This window comes from Taudactylus pleione, unplaced genomic scaffold (genome assembly GCF_031769625.1).
Source record: "Taudactylus pleione unplaced genomic scaffold, aTauple2 ptg000094l, whole genome shotgun sequence".
Lineage (NCBI taxonomy): Eukaryota > Metazoa > Chordata > Amphibia > Anura > Myobatrachidae > Taudactylus > Taudactylus pleione.
In genome coordinates, this window is record NW_028284496.1 from 915052 (window position 1) to 938441 (window position 23390).

A 23390-nucleotide genomic window follows, 5' to 3' on the forward strand; every position below is an offset into this window, starting at 1 on the left:
GTATTTCATACCCAGTCCGAGCAGGGTGGCACATGGAAAGTACATTGTATTGGAGATCTACACCAGACTTACCAGCAAAATCAGAGGTCCGTTATATACTAGTCATCAGAGATTGTGGGTTTGTTACATATAAAAAGATTAAAAATCCAATATATACTCTTCAGGGCCAGAACAAGGCTTTATGCTACCCTGTGCCCCCTTACATGTGATTTCAGGGTGTCACACCGAAGGGGTGGGGCCACTGGCACCAGAAAGTAGTACTACACCCAGAACGTCCATAGGACACACCTGGTGGCTCTGCAGCAGCGCTGCCGTCTGCAAGGCGCCGTTCCACATGGGGGCACTGCGTGTGATATCGCAGCACGAGATCTGCACATGTGCGGTGCAGCAGATCGCTCACCATCGGAGATGTACGGAAACCATTGGGATTGCGCACAACTCAGAATTAGGTCCGATCTCTACAAAGTAGGGCAAGTTTATTTTATACCAGGGAATAGTATATTTACAGACAGGTTTTATTTTGCTATGAAATCAGGAAATTGTTTATTTTTAGAAGCTTTACATGGGGGGGGGGGTCAAGCACAATATACAATTGCAAGTAATTGTTCCTAAATACTATTAGTGCAACCCTATAAACAATTTAATCAGTTAGCTCTAACGGGATGTAGTTAGGGTCCCCGACTGTGAAATCCTGGTAACTGGCTAATGATAGGCGTTGAAATCCCAACGCCTATCATCAGCCCCATGCCGAAATCCCAACGCCCGGCTTACCGATCGTAGGTAAGCTGGGTGTCGGGAGCGGATAGCCGTGGGGGAGTTTAAGGGCTCCTGGGGGTACTTAGGGTTAACCCCCGGGGAGGAGGCTAGGGCTAGGCACCCCCCTAGAAGGGTTAGGTATAGGGTGCGGGGAGGGGGGGGTTAGGTTTAGGCACTGGGGGGGAGGTTAGGGTTAGACACCCCTAGAGAAGGTTTGGGGGGGAGAGGGGAGGGTTTGGTGGTTTACTTACCTTCGTCAGGATCTTCTGCTGCCGGCCTTCTGGCGTCAGTATTTCATCCGCAGGGCTTAGATCCGGCAGTATGACATACCGATTCTGTTCTACCAAGTACAGTGATAACAAACTTGAGCTTTCATAAAGGGACTGATGGCAACAGGGCTCAGGAACAAAATGACTCATTTTAATTTATTTTTTTTTAAACCATGATGGTATGCGACTTATGCAAACATGTGGCGTGTAAGGGGGCATAGGGCTTGGGGTGGGCAGACAAAAATGAAGGGATGGAGCATTTTTTACCGGGCTTGGAACTACATGCACCGTGCATGACAAAACACAGCAGTGACCCACAGGGTGGGTAAACACAATATTGAGAGCCTGGGAATGTAGAAGAACTATTATTGTTTCTGATATACATTAACCACCGAAGATCAGAGATCTATGTTATGCTAGCCACTACACATTGTGCTCTTTCTATGCATTAAAGGACTGGTGAAAAATCTGCTATATACAGTAATAGCTACCAGAGTAGAGACCTGTTTTTCCCACTGGCCACTAACATTGTAAAATTCCCACTAGAATGGGCTCTGCTGTTTATACTATTTATCACAATGGGCTCTGCTGTTTATACTAGCCACCAGCCTGGATTTAGGGTGCCCCATTTTCTATGGCATTGCTGCCCTGGGCAGACACTAGTAAGCCCCCAAAACTAACAAATGTATTTTCATACTTGAATACCAGGTTTTCGGCTACACACAACAGGAACATGCAGACTTTGTTTAAATTAAATTGATGGCCTTTAAAAGAAACAAGATTGATTTTTTTTGTTTTTCAGATTGTATTGTTTATTTTATTTATGCTTTATTTGGAAAAAAAAATTGCTGCCATTTTTGTTTGCATATTTAGTTGTTAATAATGAAATTATTATTTGTTAATTAATGCAAAGAGTATAAAAAAATAACCCACAATGAACCATTGAAATTACATTTTATTGTCAAGGCATTCCTAATTTAGACAGTAGCAATTTGTTCAAGATGAAAAAAATATAGATAAAAAATAAAGATAATTACCAGATTTAATCTAACTAATCAACTGTTCAACTTGTGTGACCAATCACGAAGTGTTCTCCACACATCTAACCAAATAACTTCTCTCCGGCAGAATGACTGTATGATGTCACAGAAAAAGAGGGACGCTGACCGCCTGCTTCTACATGTAACAGAAGAAAAACAAATCATTATTCTCCCAAGAAAATGCATGAGATTTCCCCATTTATTAACCAGAACTGGTGCCTACAGCCCACTGCTGGTTACTCCAAATACAAGAGGAAACCCCATGTGGTGTCCCAGCTGAAATCAGTGTAACTGGCCATGGGGCTAGAACTATAGAGGGCGTACCCACAGTGGCAGTGTTCCCCCACCATAGATTCATATTTCAAACCAACCCCAGGCAAGTTGACACTTGGCCTGGCTTTCCATGAAAAATTGTGCCTACAAAGATGCATGTGCTGACCTCATGGGTGTCAGGCTTGGATCTGTTGGTGGATCCTGACTAGAGGTTGCCATGGGAGCGGGACGTATAAGGCTGGGATGGAAGTTACAGTAGGTGGCTTGATAAAGCTTTTCTTCATGCAGGAGGGAGCTGCGGGTGAATGGCAAAACTATGGATAGTGCTAGGATCGCTGGATTGCCGAGCAGTACCAGCTATTGCGGGATTGCTGGGTTGCGGAGCAGTACCAGCCACTGCATTCGGGAATGAGATCGCAGTGTGTACGCAGACCCATGGCAGAGTGATTGAGAGGAAGTGCCGTATGTGGGCGTGCCAGTGCGTTTCAAGGGCTTTGCAGTGGCGTGCATAAATTATCCACTGCGACACCATTTGCAGCCTGAGGTCTCATAGCGTGCGTGGCTGTTAGCAAATCCTGAGTAAGGTCAGGGCTTGTTACCGATTGTGTCGCTATTTTGTTAAAGTATACAGATGTGAGTAAGGGGAAGAGGACGTCCTTATGTTAGGCTGCGATCACATAGTGAATGCAAACATTTACATATCCACGCTGATATTAGCAACTGCATTGCGTGCGTATAAGCAGAATTGCGTTCCGTAGTGAATCAGGCCCTAAGTCGCACACAGAAGCTACATGAAATGCCAGTGCCAATATTCAGGGTACCCCTGCATTGTACTTATGTTGCATTAGTAATTCCAATATGATGCATAATAATTTCAGGATAGGTGTAAGTGAACACATCTGTAGATCACCAATTTTTTTCAAACGTATTGATCTAGAAGTACAGTTATTGATTCATGTATGTCAACTGAATACAGTCACTTTACAATAAGCAAGAAGCATACCGGATACAAACTACACCATTACACTGGCATGTAATGACAGCTGGGTGAATTTTGACCTCTCCCATCTGTGTCAGTGATATAATTTCCAGAAAGTCCTGGCATAACACACATCCAGTCTCCAAACACTTCTGTTATTTCCCATACTCGCTCATTACATACCTCCTGGGGAGAACACAAACGTTCCTGGTAATCACCCAATAACAACATTACACATTATCCACAACCACAAATGTATAACAGTATTGGAGAGAGAAAAAAGGCACACAGCAATGCACAGGCCGCATAAAGAGTAGAGAAGAAAAAGTGAGGATGTCCAAAAAAGTACAGTAGCAAAGATTAAAATAAAAGAAAGGTAACGATAAACCACTGTATATAATAAAATCAAGTGCTGATAAGAAAAATAGATGAGTGGGAAGAGGGAGATGGAGTAGAAAAAGGAAAAAGAAGAGGAGAATATGGGTAAGGGGAAAGGGTAAAATGGTAAGCAGGTACGACTAATACCACTTTTCCACCAAAGTCCCAAGTCTGACCCGGGATTTGGAATACAGTTGTACCTGCACTGATCCAGGTTATTCCTGGATCGGTGCTGTTCACACTGCACACTGATGCAGTGCCGGCGCTTGGAGATGACATAATCTCCTTGCACCAGAATGCGGCTCTCCCCGTGCTGTAAATGGAACAAGGGTCAAACTAGATCAGGATCGGACTACCCAGGCTTCCATTTACACAGCAGTTCACCCGGGTCCTTCCCTTGTAAAACCCTGCTAGGTGCCGGGGAAGGATACCCAGGTGACTGGACCTGGGTGGAGCCGTTTCCATACAATACTATGGTATACATCCCGACATATGTGATTTCAAAATAGGGACTGCTTGAGCGTGCCAGGAAAAGGGGTGTGGCATTGTGGGAAAGGAGGGCCTTGTGTTATCACTCTGGGGGCATGCCCAGCGATCCAGGAGATGCTGGTCTACCCCAAGCTCTCCCTCGCACTGTGCAGATGCGCAACATTTATTCACCCGCTGCAAAAAGCGGTACAGTTAGCAGTGGCAGCTCCTACTAGTTACCTCCAGGCGGTTTAGCCGGGCTCTCTGCCACTCTGTGCAGCCAGCTTGTGTGCATGCGCAGGATAATGATCTTGCACATGTGCACACACAGTGACAAACAGCCCAGGCTTCTAGGGACTGCATTGGCATCCCATTGGAAGTGCTCTCTCTGCTAATTGCATTTCGGATTGGCAGTTCCTGGAAAACATCTCCACCCGGGACTGCCTGACCAGATGTGATCAGCAGGGAGCGCTTTCAACGGGAAGCCACTGCCACTGACAGGCAGTCCCTATGGGTGGTGGATTGTACTGGGGAGATTGCAGTCCTGCAGCCCCTAGGTAAAACCCATCCCTCGTTAGGGAAGTATGTTATGGCAATGTTTGTTTTGTGAAAATCACTTTACATAGGACTGGTAATTACTGGAATCAGATACAGCTGACTGTAGGTGAAGCATAAAATTTGCACTGAGAAAGATCAAAGGGGTATATTTACTAAAGTGAGAGTTTTGAGAAATGGAGATATTGTCCATGGCAAACAATCTGATTCTAGTTATTATCTTCTAGAAGGTGCTAGGTAAATGTTAAGTAGAATCTGATTGGTTGCAATGGGCAACACATTTCTAAAAACTCTCACTTTAGTAAATATACCCCAAAGTTTTTGATACCTCTTTATTTGAAAGGTTGCACTGATCATGCTCAATATCTTTGATAAATACACACCAGAAAGCATAGGCGTCTTTATAAAGGGTGCAAGGTGTGCGGTGCACACGGGCCCCTGGGTCCAGGGGGGCCCACACAGCACACCCTGCACCCATAAGTAATTATACTTACCTCTCCACCGATTCCCAAAGTGCTGCTCCACAGCACCGGATCGGCGCTGCAGAGCAGCAAACACTTATTGGGGAAAAAATGTCGGCGCCCATTTTCCCAGTGATCCCCACATGTGCAGAAAAGATGTCCTCGGGAAAGTAGGCGCGGGCGCCATTTTCCCGGAGACCCACGCATGCGCAGTAGATTCTGTCATGAAGCCAGAGTCTACAGCGCTTAGTGCCGCCGACAGAGAGGTGGAGGCCCAAACGGAGGCTGCACACGGGCCCCCTCCTCTCTTAAAACGTTCTCCTTAATTACCGGTCTTTGGGCCTCATTCAGACCCACTCGCAAGCGGCTGTCCGCTCGCAAGTGGGTCAATGGTGTGCACTGCGCATGCGCATGACGGAGGGAGCTCCGTCGTGCGCATGCGCCAGACGCGACGAGCGAAGGACTTTCCTTCGCTCGTTGTGTCTGATCAAAAGGGGCGTGCTGTCGATGTTGATTGGTGGGCGTGCCGGGTCGTGCCTGCCAGACGGAGGCGTTCCCAAGGGAACGCCTACCGTCAGAAGCCGGCACCACTGATAGAGCCAAAATCACTCCAGGGCTTGTGGTCGAAAACCCCGACCACAGGCTTCTGGTCACACTGGCGATGGTCGCGATGGTCAAGACCATCGCGACCATCATCCTGCACGCTCGTATGTGCTGTGGGTGGTGACCCACAGCTATACGAGTGTCCAGGAGGACGCTCCATTTTTATGGAGGACGGCCCTCATTCAGAGCGAGCGCTCTGCTCAGAGCGTCCAGCTCTGAATGAGGGCCTTTGTCTCCTTTCTCTCTGCTTTCCCTCACTGCACACAACCTTGATTCCTACTTTATGATGAAAACTACTTCATACATCATGATGGCTCCCCAAGGTTCTAAATTACCCCAACCTGCAACGCCTCTGCCACCCTCCATCTTTCCTGGGCTCATGGGTTATTTCACTCTTCCTCTATAGCCTGCTCCCTCCTCCTTCCTCTATCTGTTAATGTCCCCCCAAGGTTCAGTTTTGACTCATTGCTTTCCTCATTTTACACCAACTCTCTTGGTCAACTCATTGACTCCCTCCACTTTCAGTATTACCTCTATGCTGAGGAACACGCTAATCTGCATGACCTCCCTCCTCTCCCGTGTGCCTCGCTGTAATCAAAGTTAACCTTGATATCATGACCCTTTGCCCCTGTTTCCCATGCACACTGCCTAAGGGTCTTCACTAACTCTGCCCTCAACTTCTCTCTCCACATCCAGCCCTATCCTGGCACTGCCATGTGTGCAACACTCACCCTATCCTCTGCCTGGATGTTATCACGCACTTTTCATCTCCCATCTTGAAATTTGCAATCTTCTCCCCTCTGACCTGCTAATCACCTGTCTGTCTACCTTCAGTCTATCCTTCCCCGCCAGACAAGGCTCTCTGCTAACTTCCAATTCTTCAGGAGGTTCCTTAAAATTCACCATATGGACTCTATGCTGCTAATCAGACTAGTAGTCACCCTATTTTATAATTTAGGGCAGTTATCAGAGGGCCATTTATCAGCTTGTTACTTTACTGTCTTTGGAGTTCTCCTGTCCATCTTAAACATTCCTGAGTGTCAGGGGCCTATCATGTATCAAAGCTTGATGAGAGGTAAAATTGTGAGAGAAAAATTATGAACCAATCAGCTCCTAGCTGTCATTTTTCAAACACAGCCTATAAAAGGTAAGTTAGAAGCTGATTGGTTGGTGATCTATCTCTCACAATTTTATCTGTCATCAAGCTTTGATACATAGGCTTCTCAATCTACTGTGACAAGGTTGGAGTTGCCTTTTAAATGATTGCCTCTTTAAAAATATGGCCAGACTTGCCCGAATCTTGCCGCAGGCAGCATCCTATTACATAAACCCTGTACTGTCTTTGATTATTTGGAAACCTTGCAAAACATGAACTGATCAGTTTGAGTGGACCCACAGTGGATAACTTTAGTCTTATGGTGCGTACACACGTAGCGGTCTGCCAGCGATACGATATTGTTGGAAAATCGTTATGCACCCTCCCTGGTATGCTGGATGATCAATTTCGATCATCCAGCACACCAACTAATTACCAATGGCTAGGTCCCTATATCGAGTACGTTGACCGGCATGTACGGCCGATATTGCTATCGTCCATACGTGGCTGCGCATTGCTGGTCGATGGTAAGTTGGTAGGGTCCATTTAAAAGAACGATTTGAAAGATAACGGTAACGATATAGTTATTGTTCTTTTAAATCGCTATGTGTGAATGCACCTTTAGTTGGATTCATATATAAACCCTCTTGTGAAATGAGATTTTGCAAAAATCCCACCATTCAGGTCTGGCAAACTAGGCCGTAAGAAGAAGTTCATATAAAGCTCCAATACAGATGTGTCATCTTATATCCTTGCCGATCACTCTACAAAAGTGCGCACGCATCGCGCAATACAGTTCCCTGCAGCAGCGTACGCTACGGCGCGCACTGCGATTGCACCATGCAATCCTGTGGAGTTGCAGGAGGGAACGCAGTTAACGTATCTGCTCGCGGGCACACGCCTAACACCATGCGTGGTGCGATTTGCCACGTACACAGCTGAGATGTAGCAGGACACAACTGTATGTCTGCAGATATATATCGGCCATCTGCTGTGCTGCACAGCCAAAGCAATATGGCCCTCATTCAGAGGCGGTCGGAGGATGCAAGCGGTCGCTCAGAAACTGGGCGGCCGCTTGCATCCTGACCGGCCACCGCTGTTTCGGACGTTAGGCTGTGGGTTCACACCCACAGCTCTAACGACCGCTAGGGTGATGGGGCCATCGGGGCTTATGACGAGACCCTAGGGTAGGGTCTCACTTGTCGTAAGCCCCGGAGAGCTTCTGGCTCTGTCAGAGCCGGAAGCTCTCCACTGACATCACTAGTGATGTCAGTGGGGCCTCCCCCAAACGGCAGGCGTTCCCATGGGAACGCCTCCGTTTGGGCTGCCACCCCCCCGGCCCGCCTTCCAAACGGGGCGAGCTGTCAATCAACAGCGACAGCTCGCCCCCTTTGGAAAGAGACCCGCTACGACCGGCGCTGTCGGTCGTAGCGGGTCTCACGCATGCGCACGAAGGAGCCGGCTCCCTCGTGCGGATGTGCACTGGACAAACATCGAGGCGGCCGTGCGGTCGTAGACCGTACGGCCTCCTCTGAATAAAGCCCTATGTCTCTGAACGATGTCGTACACAGGCATATCGAGGGAACACACCACCCAAGGCGCTCGCGATATATATCGGCCCAGTGTGTACCCAGCTTTAGAATACCCTGCAGTTCATTTATCCAATAATTGTGACTGCTAATTCTGAGCTAATGAAGCTTGTTTGGTACACTTATATTGTTTTCTATTGTGTGATATGTCTTAAGATTGTGATAAACTTTATACAGCAATGTAGAGATCTAATTTCTATCTAATTTTTATTTAAGAGAATAGAACGCAGGCTTATCCTGTTTAAATATGCAAAGCAACCCTAGTGTTTCTTTAAAAGTTAGATTCTCAACTGCATGTTATGAGGAGCCACAGGGCCTGATTCAGAGCTGCTCGCAAAAAGCGAGCGCTCGCTCTGAATCAGGGCGGCCGCATGTTTTTTTAAAACCTGTCTCCTGGCCGCTCGCTAAGCTGTGGGTGACCACCCACAGTATTTGCGAGCGGCCAGGTGATGGTCGCGACCATCGGGCTTGCGACGAGACCCTTGTGGTAGGGACTCGTCTGCCGCAAGCCCCAGTGAGCTTCCGGCTCTAATAGAGCCGGAAGCTCACTACTGACATCACTCGTGATGTCAGTAGGGCCGCCCACAAACGGCAGGCGTTCCTTCAGGAATGCCTCCGTTTGTCCAGCCACCCCCCCACCCCGCCTACAAAAAACGCCCGTTTGTAGCGAGCCCCGGAGCGAGAGAATTTCTCTCTCGCTCCTGGGTTTGCGCAATGCGCATGTGCAATGCCCCACCATCGACCCGCTTGTGAGCGCATAGCGCTTGCGAGCGGGTCTGAATCAGGCCCACAGTTTAGTACAAGTACTTGTCTCTGGACCTTCAATATGACTTTCATGTAAATCCTAAAGGATTAAAAATAAAAATTAAAAAGCACAGTTTATTTAGGAAACTGGACCAAAGTTAATGAGCTAGTGATCTACTGTCTCTGGAGAGACTAGTAGATGTACCTTAGATTATGTTAGAATTCTTCGTTGTCATACAAAATATTCAATTAAAAAAAAAATTACAAGAAGCATCCTAATCAACCAATGCCAGTGTTTTTATGTGGTGGCCACGAAAGGCATATTATTGATGGTCCAGAGACAAGTACTTCTGAACTGTGGCTTCTCTTAAAATTGACAGTGAAAAAGGAAGGAGCCAAGAGGGCGTCTTTCCAATAAATCTTGGAATGAGGATACTTCCTTCATAAGGGATCCCGGAGAAAAATGGATCCATGTGTACATGGTTTGTTCATTCTTCTCAGATACTGTCCCTGTGTTGATTTTGCACCCTATAAATAAAGGCTAATAAACCGGTAGACGTAGGCACCAGCAGTTGTCGATCTCAGGGTTGTGGTGGCTGGCAGCAAAATGTCTCCCTCTGATCCTGCTGGTGTGTGGACTTACTCCCACATACAAGTAGGCGGCAGGTTATGATTTGGCAGTGGTGGGCCCCACAAGGGCAATGATGGAACACAAAGAAGGTGGAGGCTGGACGATGATATCAAAATTTTTCTCCATTTCCAAGGATATTTTATCTGCTGTCTTGTATTATTATATACTGTAGTAGGGAACTGATTGATTTCTTCAGATTTTTTGCACTATCATACAAACATGCCCGTATATGCTTGATGATGCCACCAGCTTGGCAAGGGTAGCCTATGCACCTGCTTTACACCAGGAGAGAACAGAAGTAAGGTTTATACCAGGAGGTTATGGCTTCACAGTGGTGGTAGCAAATGCTAAAAATAAAGTGCACAATGAACACAAAATATAATACATGTCCGGACAGTGTTATGATTAACTACTAAAGGAAGTTGGAAAAAGACACAAAATTAAAGTTTTTATCAAGTTCATAATATACATCCTTAACCTTTCCCTTTAAAAGATCAATTTGGAATATGCTTTATTGCTAGTAATATCATTGTAGTTATTATATATTATATTTGTTTTTATCCTTTTTTTTTGTCCTGCATTAGACCTAATCACAAAAAGTGTCCAAAGGCAGCAGCATAAGATTTGGTTGTCTGTAGTGGCGTGGTACTTTCCTATCTGAACAATTCTATTTTAGGGTTTAATAGTCCTTTAAAAATGAATGAAAGTAGATGATGGTGCAGGCAGTACATGCAGTGCCCAGAATACATCTGGAAGATAGCAGGCAGAAGGAACTGTAGCATGCAGAGAGCCACCTCCACCTTCCTCATTCCTGCGGCAGGTTGCCTAGCAACTGGAACGCTGCTGCCAGGGTACTGGCAGTCACGTAACTGCCATCCTATTACCAAACTTGGAAAACTGATTGGTTCTTATGGGTTTAAATGTTAGGGAGTGCAGAGACTCCTGCCAGTAAGAGTATTCATACTGACCAGCTCCTGCAGGGTGTGATAATTCATGTATGACTTACCCATTGATTCCTGCCCAGTCCTGACCCTTACGATGTGTTACTGGCATATGCCTAAACTTTGCCTGTGTTGCTGGAATCGATGTTTGGTAAATGGTTTCACCTTTAGCTATGTTACTGAAATCATTATCTGCTACCTGTCCTGACCCTTGGCTACATTACTGGAGCTGCTGTATGCTAAATGCACTGACCTCTATCCTCTTCCTGCTGCTTCTCTTGTCCACCATCTATCCTGGTTCTGCACCACTCATTCTGCAGTCTGTCTGATGCCTAGACATTCTCCATCGTCCTATGCTATCTAAAACTCAGGTTCATACTACTCTGAGGTTCATGATTCTAGGGATTCATCTATTGTCCAGCATTAGCCCTAACTGGCTAGTGGTTGAAAGAGTTACCATGGAGATTGGACAGTTTAACCCTGCTCATGTTTTACTGAACCAACTGCAGACACTGTTGCATATACTGTACTAGGGTGGTTAAATAAGTAAGGTAACAAGGCTTCTCACATGTGTAAGGCCAGAGTAGGTAGACCACTGCTTCTCCTCAGACATTAGACTGCGCCTCGTATCAGTCATACTGTCCCAACATCAGTTGTATGCAGTGGCAGCTCCAGAGGTGGGGCTGCAGCACTGTCCAAAATTCAAATAGGGGAGCCACACCAACTGCCAGTGAATCCTGGCCGGCGATGTTTGGTAGCATTTGGAAGGGCAGTTGTTTGGCTCCCCTATTTGAATTTTGGACTGTGCTGCAGCCCCACCTCTGTGTCATGCTCCGGACACTTAAAATCACTTTCTTACCTGTCCAGGCTAGCGCTGAGGTCCACTCGTGCTGTGCATCACTCCCGGGTAGCCGAGGTCCGCTCACGCTACACATCGCTCCCAGCTGGTGCTGAGGTTTCGCTGCACTGCTCCTGCCCTGTCTGCTGTGTCCTCTCAATGAGTATGAAGATGGCCCTCCGGTGTCCCTTACTCAAAGTGTGTCTCCCCAGCATGGTGGTACACAAGCTGCATGCCAGGGTTCCCTCACCACAGTATGGGCCCAGCCATGTTGGACTCTGTCACCTGATGCTTACCCAGACCAGCTGATCACAGCATCTAATCCCTGGGGATCCACCAATATAAAGTCAATTTCTTGACTGGCCCACATTGCCAGTACAATGTTGCTTCTTACTCAGTATCTGAATAGTCCCAGTCCATTATATCAAGTTCCTAAATCTGGTAAACAAGTCTACAATACTTTCTTGCACTCCAGTCTGGTTTTACCACTGAGACTTGTTCTTACTGCCTCCATCGGTTTCAGCTGATACCTACAACCATCGATCCCATCCAATACCTCCAATCATCGGTTCACTCAATAATTTCAATCATCGGTCTCATTCAGTCATCAGCCCCATGTGATACCTCCAATCATCAGCCCCATCCGATACATTCGTCACTGGTCTCAAACTGATTCAGAAATACAATTCATCATCATCGGTCTCCAACCACTCCAGGATCTCAACATCATAATCGGTCTCAAACCGATTCAGAACTTCAAAACATTTTCATCGGTCTCCAAACAATTCAGAACTCCAGTTCATCACTATTGGTCTCAAATTCGATCCAGTTCTTCAGTTCAGCATTTCCGGTCATTCTGACCCTACTGGACAATCCAGCATCATCGGTCCCAACCCGATGCTGCTCATCTATGCAGTATCAATATCTCCAGTTCTCATTCCTACTCGCTGTTAATAAAAACATTGCATTCCAGTCCTTGCCTTCGGGCCCATCATCCTCTACAGCTCCTCACCTCAAACATGAGGAAGTCTTGGCTCAACCCTCTCAACTTCATCCATGCGTCCCAAGTCTCCACTTCAGCCTCCCATATCTGTTCCGGCCAACTCCAGCCCTCGGGCATGACACACTGGTTGTAAGATGGTGGGGCTGGTAGAAACCTGGTCAAATATTGAGGTGAGTCGTGTACAGAAACAGGTTTGGTGCACTGCATTTGATAATGCAGCAATCTGGCCGGCCAAGCATGTCCACCACAGATGACAGTTTGTGCTGCATTGGAGGTCTCATTCAGGAGGACAGATGCCTTTGAGTTATTGATATTGCGGATGAACTGAATATCTCAGTGGATGCTGTGCTGTGCACGCAATGGGGGTACAGGAAAAAGTGTTCATGCTGGGTACACTCACACAAGTGAGAGTAGTATTTAGCTAAATTCCGACATTGGTCAACTGAATCAAATGATCCAGCACCCTGCTGCCAATTCAGGCTGTGTCTTGCTGAACAGATGAAAGATGCCTTATTACAATACTTTAGAGAAATTGATGCAATTATCCATTAAGATCAACAAGGAAAAGGGGAAAGAGGATCTGTCTTCCTGCAATTCTCCTCCAGTCATTTCTCACATGAGGTCTTGACTTGTTGAACCAATGCAGCTTGGAGCTGTCTATGAAAGGAAAGTCTAGGAGCTACAGCCAAGCATGGCAGTAAAGGCCATATTGCGCACACCTATCCTAATGAGACAGGAAACGATCAAGCCTAGTAGATGCAGGGGAGGTCCACATGGTTTAGTAACTAAGGACCTCATTCAGAGTCGGTCGTTGCAGCCGCACGGTTGTACACCACCGATGTTCGCTAAACTGCGCATGCGTAAAGTTCACAATGCGCGTGCGCAAACTAGCTGCTACGATCAGAAATTTCTCTCTCCTTGAACACAGCCAGGTCGGTAGTTTGAGTGACAGAATGAGGCGTTTGTGGGTGGTAACAGGGGAAGGTGCTTGAAAATGGGGGGGTGGAGATCCGAACGCAGGCGTGCCTAATTATGCGAACGGCGTTTTATGGGAGTGCATAATTAACAAAGTAGTTTCATGGCACACGTGACATGGGTGGTTTTTACACTGACCTGATCGTAGTGCTTAAGAGAGGGTATGGTCAACCTTAAGCTCTACGACCAGTTCCGATGGTCTCGATTAATCCTTATATGGCCGGAGATGACGTGTAATGCGTATGAGAAGGGGGCGTATTTTTTGTCTTACGGCCGCATCCTCCCCTTGGTCGGCCAGCTAACGATCCGATCTTAAGGACGCAACTTGCGAGTGCATCATTTGCATATCCGGCCCCTTTTCCCTTACGACCGTGCGGCCGCAACGACCGACTCTGAATGAGGTCCTAAATCTGTTAAGGAATCCTTTTTACTCCATACCTGTTTCTCTTTTGGAAACAATTCTCTTCACATTTCAGCCCTCGTTGAATACGGAGATGCAAGAATTTTTTTTAAACCTTGGTCCAGCTAAAAGTTTAAAGATTTTTCTTTCTTTTAGCTATGGACTAGCAGGATGGTTTGGATGGTAATCCCCTTGTTGTTTGGATTCTCAACATGACACCAACAATCCCCGAGGCCTATCAGGAACACACAGGTATCTATTTCTGAATGACTGTGCCACTGTTCATATTATTTTGGAACACTTGTGGTTCTCCACATTCCACAAATGGATTGGTCTCATGGGGATCTACTTTGGTGGAGTGAGGCTCGTGTTGGGAATTGTCTCTCCTTCCTATCTCAGAATAGCCTCTTCATAATCATGATTTATTTTACGTGCATTCTACAAAAGCAGCTAACATCCTGCCCCCAAACCTCAGCTATGATTGTGCCATTCATTTGATTGTCAGACCCAGGTTATCTAGAGGGTGTCTGGGCCTGATTCGAAGTCAGACCCAGCTCCATGCATGGTCGCAAATAGGGAATTTTGACCATTTTTAGATTCGGGGTGGATCTTGCCCAGATCTATCTTTGCATGAAATTGGCACTTCTGGGTAGCAGTACTGTGGCCGCATGCAGGAGATCCATCTCATGGGAGTGCCGTGGACGTGTAGCTAGCGGTCCATGCTACTCTGGAGTTGTGTGTACGGTAAACCAAAGCCTGCTTCTAATAGATCTCTTGCACCCAGCATGGGGCAGGTGCAAGTGCCGATACTAATGATGACCGGTCGTGACTGTGGATGGTAAAATATTGTGGCTTCCCATTTGAAGCCCTATGGATCTCATTAGCGTAAGGTAGTAAATCTGGCTTCCACAACTCCCCCCTAATTATAGCTACTTTTATTCTGACTCAGATTCAGACATACTATGTCTTAAGGTCCCCGTACACGGTGCGATGTGCACCCAGCGATGCGATCCACGATCCGACATGTCAGGCGGTCCCCACACACAGAGCGATCCAGTGCCCGACCGCCCGATATGCCGCCCCCTTCCATAGACCAGCATGAGATCGTCCGTCGATTCTCCAGATCTCTTGTGCATGCAAAAAGATCTGGAGGAGCGGTGGACAACCCCACGGGACCGCGCAGCGGACGATATCATGACCACACATGAAACGATATAAAGTAGCTGTGATATCGTTCCAATCCATCGGATCGGCCAATATATCGCTCTGTGTGTGGGGGAAACAGAAAGTATATCAAAGAGACTATTCAAAAGGGACTTAGTAGACCATTTAATTTACACCTTGGAAAGGGGTCCCTCTGTTCTTCTAAAAAAGATAGAAGCTTACATCTTGTAACGACTACAAGAATCTACCAAAGTTAAAAGAGTCAAAAGATTATTTAACTCTTACTAGGCGCTTCTATATATACCTAAAAATCAAGCCTTCTTTTACAATAATATAATAAACGCAGCTCCCCAACAAGTAACTCTGAGTTTACCCACAAGAAAATATTAAAACTAAAAGGATGGGATAAAGGGCCTGATTCATACCCGCTCGCGAGCGCATAGTGCTCGCAAGCGGGTCGATGGTCGGACAGTGCGCACGACTGCGCGTGCCCCGGAGCGAGTGAGAACTTCACTCGCTCGTGGCTCGCAGCAAAACGGGACGGCTGTCGATGTTGATCGACAGCTCGCCCCATTTTGTAGGCGGGTCGGGGGTGTGGCTGCACAAACGGAGGCGTTCCCGAAGGAACGCTTGCCGTTTGTGGGCGGACCTATTGACATCACTCGTGATGTCAGTAGTGAACTTCCTGCTCTATTAGAGCAGGAAGTTCATTGGAGCTTGCGGTGGATGAGACCCTACCACAAGGGTCTCGTCGCAAACACGATGGTCGCAATAATCGCGACCATCGCCAGGCTGCCCGTGTGGTCACCCACATCTATGCGAGCGGCCTGGAGGTGGATTTTTTTTTTTTCTTATTCCGCCCTGATTCTGAGCGAGCGCCTCTGAATCAGGACCAAAATTCCACCACTGAGTGTAATCAATGCAACTTTTCATGTGTATATTGCTATACATATACAGTAGGTCACTGGTTAATCGATCTGATTCCCACATATGGATTTATACTAAGTCCATTCACTCCATTTAGAGATAAATATTGGAGAAAAAAAGCAGCACCTAAAAGGATTGCATTAATTCATTTGTACTACAGGTTGAGTCTCCCATATCCAAAATGCTTGGGACCAGGGGTATTTTGGATATCGGAATATTCCGTATTTTGGAATATTTGCATAAAATAATGAATTGTCTAGGGAATGGGACCCAAATCTAAACACAGAATGCATTTATGTTTACTTTATACGCATAGCCTGAAGGTCATTTTATACTATATTTTTAATAATTTTGTACATCAAAAAAAGTTTGTGTACATACATGAAATTCATTTATGTTTCATATACACCCTATACACACAGCCTGAAGGTTATTTTATACAAAATTGTTAATAATTTGTGCTTTAAAAAATTTTGTGTACATTGAACCATCAGAAAGCAAAGGTTTCACTTTCTCAGTCATGCTAAAAAATTTCCGTATTTCGGAATATTCTGTATTTCGGAATATTTGGATATGGGATACGCAACCTGTAATGTTTTATTCTGTGCTTTAGAGGCGATATTTTGAATATTAAAGTGTGTTTTAATTGTAACGGATACACCTGTGGTTATTCATGCTATTACGCGCACCCAGTGGTGGGATTTTATCCCATGTTTTTAGTTTTTGTATCGACTACAGGTTACATAAAGTATATGTGGACACTAAATATCCAATACCCCTCCTTTCTGAACTTTCCGACCAGTTAAAGAAAGCTACGATATACTCCAAAATAGATCTCTGGGAAGGTCGGTAACTTTACTCTGGATCCTTCATAAATGTTGTCATAGTGTACAGATGTGTCCACATCTTACCTCCGTGCGCTACAAGTCGCGTCAAACATAACGCATGAGCGCCGCATGACTCAGTAGCGTAGAACATCTTTTTTGTGCAATTTTTTTTTTTACCTTCAAATGTATCTTGTTCGCAACGTAATGCGAACAGCACACACGAGCAGCTTCTGCTGATTAAAATGATATGCGGCATGCCTATATTCTGTGCGCGACTGCGCCTGTATCTGCTACGTCACAGTGTCAGAGGCTGTGACACTGGGGGTCATTCAGACCCACTCGCAAGCGGCAGTACGCTCGCAAGTGGGTCAATGGTCCCCACTGCGCATGCGCACGACGGAGGGAGCTCCGTCGTGCGCATGCGCCAGACCCGGACTGCGACAGCCAAGCTGTCGCTCCGGGTCTCGCACCAAAGGGGGCGTGCTGTCGATGGTGACTGACAGCACGCCCCCTTTGGTGGGCGTGCCGGGGGCGTGGTGGCCAGACGGAGGCGTTCCCATGGGAATGCCTACCGCCTGAAGCCGGCCCCACTGACATCACTAGTGATGTCAGTGGGAGTGATTTTGGCTCTGATAGAGCCAAAATCACTCCAGGGCTTGTGGCTGGGAAACCCTACTGCAGGGTTTCCGTCGCAAGTACGATGGTCGCGATGGTCAAGACCATCGCAACCATCTTTTTGGACGCTCGTATATGCTGTGGGTGGTCACCCACAGCTATACGAGCATCCAGGAGGACGCTCCATTTTAATGGAGGAGGGCCCTGATTCAGAGCGAGCGCTCTGGTCAGAGCGAGCGGCTCTGAATCAGGGCCACTGTCACTAGGATCAAAACTGATAAGGATCTCTTCTGTGTTGGTGCAAATACGCTGCCAGAGTCACAACCTGAAAAATTTCATCACATTTTAAAATAACATAGTAAAAGTAGGATAGATTCAATCTCAAGAGGCTGAGGTATTTTTTATGGATCTCACAGCTGGAAGAACATTTTTTTATATAAATGTTTTTTATCTAATAATTTATTTTGTTTTTGCTTTTTGTCTTCATTTTGATTTTTTTTTATATACTACTGATCTCTTCATCACAGACTATTTGTTGTTAAAAATATTTTGTACTCCGCTATTGGATTTCAGTGGAAATTCTCCGTGCACTTTGGAATAAAAAGATTTTTCGTCTATTCCATTGCTTGGTTGGGTTATAATTATGAGGGAATACTCCCAACCTTCATGAAGACGTACTCCCTAAAGCAGGGGTGGGGAACCTTTTTTCTGCCAAGGGCCATTTTGATATATTGAACATTATTCGCGGGTCGTGCAGGCCACGCCCTCTCCATGTGATGTCACACGGAGACGAGGCCACAATTGCCAATGATTACAGCAATGCCTAGAGCATCCTGAAGATGCTCCGGAGAGCTGTAGGGGCAGCGGTGTGACCATCTGAAGCGTCCTAAGGACATTCCAGGTGGCACTGCTGCATAGAGTCTGGCTGCCGGGTACCATACTAGGCACCTTGATAGCCAGATGAGGCTAGCAGAAAAAAGCTCAGAGGGCCAGGCCAAATGATTCCGAGGGCCTCATACGGCCCTCGGGCCTGAGGTTCCCCATCCCTGCTCTAAAGAAACCATTAGGCGTGTTAAATCATCTCCATCTTCATTAACGTGAGCGGGGTACGCTTCTTTACACTTGAGAGAACCCTGTATACCAAATAAACCTTTATAGGCTTTACCGCTTCACACTAAGGGGTAAATTTACTAAAGTGAGAGTTTTCAGAAATGGAGATGTTGCCCATAGCAACCAATCAGATTCTACTTAACATTTAACTAGCAACTTCTAGAAGATAATACCTAGGATCCGATTGGTTGCTTGCTATAAATTTACACCTAATAGTGAGTGGGGTACGCTCATTTGGCTTTCTGGTGAATATACACTGTGGTGAGACTTTCCCTAGCCATAGTGGGAGTTCTACACCTCCAAAGATACCTTGATGTGTGTGATATCACCAAAATGAGTTTGAGTCTAGGGGAGTTCTATTTAAGAAGTGATGTTGCTCATAGCAACCAATCAGATTCTACTTCTCATTTATCTAGCACCTTCTAGAAGATAATACCTGGAATCTGATTGGTTGCTATGGGCAACATAACTTTTTAATAGAACCCATCTTAGTAAATTTACCCCTATGCATGCTGTCAATCACAACACCTTTCCTCTCATTTACTAACACTAGTTTGGGTGAAATTCCTGAGTGGACTATATCAATAGACTGTCCTACACATTCTCTGTTTTATGGCGTTATTCTCTCTATGATCTAGAATATGGAACCAAGGTAAAAAGTAGTCATAAAGGGACAAGCTTATGAACACTATCTACTAGCAGACAAGGGAACGTATTGTATTCATACACTTTTAGATTGATTTATTTCTCGAGAGAGTGAGTCTATCCTACTTTTACTTTTAGCATGTGACACTGTAACGTAGCATTTCACAGATACAGCCGCACACATGATGTAGGCATGCCGCATATCATTTTACCCAGCATCATTTTGTGAATAAGACGCATGTGAAGGTGTAAAAAGTCACACGAAGAGACTCTCAGAGCTACCAAGTCATGCCGCAACTAGAAAGGCTGTTTAACGCGCAAAAGAAGTAAGATGTATGTAGACACATCAATATCTTGATGAACTCCTAAGGGACTCCTTCTATTTGGAACAACATAGGATTCATGTGGAGTAGGTGCTGCAAATCTCAAGAAGTACCAGTCATTCACCAGATGTGAATTTGAGGTGTCCAAATCTTCCTTTTTGAGTTACATCATCTCCACTAATAGGTTATTCATGGCTCCAAGAATGCTCCTGGCTAGTCTTCACTCATTTCAACTAGTAACCTCAAGTCAACTGAGAGGGTTTGCCAATTGTTATAGGATGTTCATTAGCACTATTTATGTTTTGGCTATGTGACCAAGAAGAGGGCCTCAGGTCCTGGAAGATTTTGCTCTTCTGAAGTAAACATTCATTACTGCTCTGGTGCTTCATCATCCCAATACCGATTTAGCTTTTGTTATTGAGGTGGAATGTGGGTACAGGGCCAATACTCTTTTTAACAGATCAAGTCGCCAAAACGTTTCACCCCTGTGCTTTTCCGCTGTTGAATCCAATATTGATGATGGGAATAATGAGCTTCTTGCCATCAAATGGGCCTTCAAGGAGTGTAGGCAGTGGCTGGAAACAGCCAGCCATGTGATCAGTGTTCGAAAAATCTAAAAATTGACAAAAAAATTTGACAAATATATCAATTCTACAAAGAGAATCAACTCAAGATTAGGTTGGATCCTCATCTCCAAGGACTTTATTGTTGATTTGCCAGTACCTTCTGGGTCATTATCGCATGGTTTACTAAATGGCTGTTTGATTAATCAGAGTTCCCGCAGCCAAGAACATGGCTTCACTTTTTGTACTGCGTGTTTTTAGGCTTAATGGATTGCCCACTAAAATTATTTTGGGGGGGAGGGCTTTGCTGAATTTTAGGAGGAACTCCTTTTCTCTGATGGGTATTAAATTGATTTTATAATTGACCTGTTGGGGTAAATTTACTAAGATGGGAGTTCTACTAAGAGGTGATGTTGCCCATAGCAACCAATCAGATTCCAGGTATTATCTTCTAGAAGGTGCTAGATAAATGAGAAGTAGAATCCGATTGGTTGCTATGGGCAACATCACTTCTTAAATAGAACACCCATCTTAGTAAATTTACCCCATTATCTTTAGTCTAATGTCCAAACTGAGATGGCAAATCAGTCCCTGAAACAATCTATGAGATGCTAAATTTCCAAGTTACTGACAACTGATACAATCTTTACCCCCAGCTGACAATAATCCTGTCACGCTTCCTCGAATACTTCTCCATTCTTATGTGTGTATGGCCTACATACAAGAGCCAATAATTTTTTTTAATTTTCTTCACTTTGAACAACTAGAATTTAGGTTTAGTTTATTACATTTGAGGCTTCATTTCAAGGTAAGTTGTTTGCAGGGCCGTAGCTAGGGTAGTGCGGCCGGTGCCATCGCACAGGGTACCACAGGTCAGGGGGCGCTGTTTGGGCCTGTAAAATTTCTGTTTATTATCATTCTCACTTCCTCTTATTTCATCCCCAGCATCTCCTGGCCTCTCCTATCTCTTCCCTGGTCCTTCCCCATGAGGCCATTCCTCTTTTTTGGGTGCATTATGTCCCTTTGAAGAATGAGGGGGGCGCCAATGCTCTTTCTGGCACAGGGCACCAAGAAGTCTAGTTACGGCTCTGGTTGTTTGTATATCATCATCACAGAGATTGCAGGGATGTGGTTGTCAATAAACAATATAAGACTTCAAAATAACCTTAGAGCTAACTTCAGCATTCAAGATTATTAAGAAGGTGAACCCTGTAATTTTCCAATTACTTACCTAAATCCTTAAATATTCTTACGGCCTTACGTGCGCATGCGCCAGACCCGGACTGCGACAGCCAAGCTGTCGCTCCGGGTCTCGCACCAAAGGGGGCGTGCTGTCGATGGTGACTGACAGCACGCCCCCTTTGGTGGGCGTGCCGGGGGCGTGGTGGCCAGACGGAGGCGTTCCCATGGGAATGCCTACCGCCTGAAGCCGGCCCCACTGACATCACTAGTGATGTCAGTGGGAGTGATTTTGGCTCTGATAGAGCCAAAATCACTCCAGGGCTTGTGGCTGGGAAACCCTACTGCAGGGTTTCCGTCGCAAGTACGATGGTCGCGATGGTCAAGACCATCGCAACCATCTTTTTGGACGCTCGTATATGCTGTGGGTGGTCACCCACAGCTATACGAGCATCCAGGAGGACGCTCCATTTTAATGGAGGAGGGCCCTGATTCAGAGTTTATTTAGTTTATTACATTTGAGGCTTCATTTCAAGGTAAGTTGTTTGCAGGGCCGTAGCTAGGGTAGTGCGGCCGGTGCCATCGCACAGGGTACCACAGGTCAGGGGGCGCTGTTTGGGCCTGTAAAATTTCTGTTTATTATCATTCTCACTTCCTCTTATTTCATCCCCAGCATCTCCTGGCCTCTCCTATCTCTTCCCTGGTCCTTCCCCATGAGGCCATTCCTCTTTTTTGGGTGCATTATGTCCCTTTGAAGAATGAGGGGGGCGCCAATGCTCTTTCTGGCACAGGGCACCAAGAAGTCTAGTTACGGCTCTGGTTGTTTGTATATCATCATCACAGAGATTGCAGGGATGTGGTTGTCAATAAACAATATAAGACTTCAAAATAACCTTAGAGCTAACTTCAGCATTCAAGATTATTAAGAAGGTGAACCCTGTAATTTTCCAATTACTTACCTAAATCCTTAAATATTCTTACGGCCTTTCGTGGCTCTTTTTTTAAGACCACTTTTACTTCTTGAAAAGTTGGACCTAGGAGTTCACCTAAGTCTTCTTCAATAACTATCGATGGTCATCAAAAATTTATGGTGGAGATTTTTTTTTTATTCAAAAAGAGTCCAGGAACAGATTCATTATTTTAGTCTGATTGAGAAGGTTATGGCCGGAATAGAGGTCTTGGATTATTGCAAAGAACATTCATGCTGAGAGATAGAGGAGTCATTTCACAAACACTTCCCTAATAAACTAATTTCCAAGGGTTTCATCAAAGTCTTCTAGAGTAGGGTACTCTTAGTTGCTGTAGCTCTGATCAGTAGCATGTAAAAATACCATCCCAATATTTACCTTTTTTTATTGAGATGGACTCCTCTAATGTGGGTACAGGGCCTATACTTCGTTAAACTGATCCAGACGCCAGCTATCTTTTCTCAAAAACTTTCCACTGCACGAACCCAATAATGATATTGGGAATCAAGAGTTTTTTGCCTTCAAATGGGCCTTTGATGAGTGGAGGCATTGGCTGGAAAGAGCAAACCATGGCATGGAGCCACCTCCATGATGTTACTCGTCCTGGATGCACATTACCTAGCAATCGGAACGATGCTGCCAGGGTGTTGGCTTTCACATGACCATGTTTTTATTACATTGCACGGAGGGCTTGCTTTTTAGGAGCATTCTGATTGGTTCCTAGTTGTTTAAATGGAGTGCAAAGCCTCCGTGCCGGTAATAGAGTTCAAGGTGCCTTCCTACTGCACCCTGTGCTACTGACCCTTGGCTACATTACTAGAATACTCTGAGCCATATCCAATTAGCCCCGAACACTGTTCGGGCGCTAATTGATCCCCGCGATCGGCGAAAAACGGGGATTTCTCGACGATTATCCCCAATTTTCTCAGATATTTTTTTCATCCCTATCCTATTAATTCGGAAGAATTAATAGGATAGTTCGCCCATTAACACATAGGAGCCGCGATAAGCTCGCGGCCCTATGTGTTCTCGCCTTTTTCTGGGCGAAAAAGTGGAACTTATCGTGGATT